The sequence below is a fragment of the Carcharhinus amblyrhynchos genome, unplaced genomic scaffold, assembly GCF_965287045.1.
Source record: "Carcharhinus amblyrhynchos unplaced genomic scaffold, sCarAmb.v2.hapA scaffold_537, whole genome shotgun sequence".
Classification (NCBI taxonomy): Eukaryota; Metazoa; Chordata; class Chondrichthyes; order Carcharhiniformes; family Carcharhinidae; genus Carcharhinus; species Carcharhinus amblyrhynchos.
The window spans coordinates 82,171-83,934 of record NW_027650277.1 but is presented as its reverse complement, the minus strand read 5'-3'; positions in this window follow the sequence as shown (position 1 = coordinate 83,934).

The following is a 1,764-nucleotide window of genomic DNA, read 5'->3' as shown; positions in this document are numbered from 1 at the left end:
GAGACGCAGAGACTCTGAGACGCAGAGACTCTGAGACGCAGAGACGCAGAGACGCAGAGATTCTGAGACGCAGAGACACAGAGACGCAGAGACTCTGAGACACAGAGACTCTGAGACGCAGAGACCCGGAGACGCAGAGACTCTGAGACGCAGAGACGCAGAGACGCAGAGACGCAGAGACGCAGAGACTCTGAGACGCAGAGACTCTGAGACGCAGAGACTGTGAGACGCAGAGACTATGAGACGCAGAGACTATGAGACGCAGAGACGCAGAGACGCAGAGACGCAGAGACGCAGAGACGCAGAGACCCGGAGACCCGGAGACGCAGAGACTCTGAGACGCAGAGACTGTGAGACGCAGAGACTATGAGACGCAGAGACTATGAGACGCAGAGACGCAGAGACGCAGAGACCCGGAGACGCAGAGACTCTGAGACGCAGAGACTATGAGACGCAGAGACGCAGAGACTCTGAGACGCAGAGACTGTGAGACGCAGAGACTGTGAGACGCAGAGACTGTGAGACGCAGAGACTGTGAGACGCAGAGACTTAGAGACGCAGAGACGCAGAGACCCGGAGACGCAGAGACTCTGAGACGCAGAGACGCAGAGACACAGAGACACAGAGACGCAGAGACACAGAGACACAGAGACGCAGAGACTCTGAGACTCTGAGACGCAGAGACTATGAGACGCAGAGACGCAGAGACTATGAGACGCAGAGACTATGAGACGCAGAGACGCAGAGACGCAGAGACACAGAGACTCTGAGACGCAGAGACACAGAGACGCAGAGACACAGAGACACAGAGACACAGAGACACAGAGACGCAGAGACGCAGAGACTATGAGACGCAGAGACTATGAGACGCAGAGACTATGAGACGCAGAGACGCAGAGACACAGAGACGCAGAGACACAGAGACACAGAGACGCAGAGACACAGAGACGCAGAGACACAGAGACGCAGAGACTATGAGACGCAGAGACGCAGAGACTATGAGACGCAGAGACGCAGAGACACAGAGACGCAGAGACACAGAGACACAGAGACACAGAGACGCAGAGACACAGAGACGCAGAGACACAGAGACGCAGAGACTATGAGACGCAGAGACACAGAGACTCTGAGACGCAGAGACTCTGAGACGCAGAGACTCGGAGACTCTGAGACGCAGAGACGCAGAGACACAGAGACACAGAGACGCAGAGACACAGAGACGCAGAGACACAGAGACGCAGAGACACAGAGACGCAGAGACTCTGAGACTCTGAGACGCAGAGACTATGAGACGCAGAGACGCAGAGACTATGAGACGCAGAGACTATGAGACGCAGAGACGCAGAGACGCAGAGACGCAGAGACGCAGAGACACAGAGACTCTGAGACGCAGAGACACAGAGACGCAGAGACACAGAGACACAGAGACACAGAGACGCAGAGACGCAGAGACTATGAGACGCAGAGACTATGAGACGCAGAGACTATGAGACGCAGAGACGCAGAGACACAGAGACGCAGAGACACAGAGACGCAGAGACACAGAGACGCAGAGACACAGAGACGCAGAGACTATGAGACGCAGAGACGCAGAGACTCTGAGACGCTGAGGCTCTGAGACGCTGAGACGCTGAGACACAGAGACTGAGAATCTGAGACTCTGAGACTCTGAGACGTAGAGACTCTGAGAACTGAGACGTAGAGACACTGAGACTCTGAGATGCAGAGACTCTGAGACGCAGAGACACAGACTCTGAGATGCAG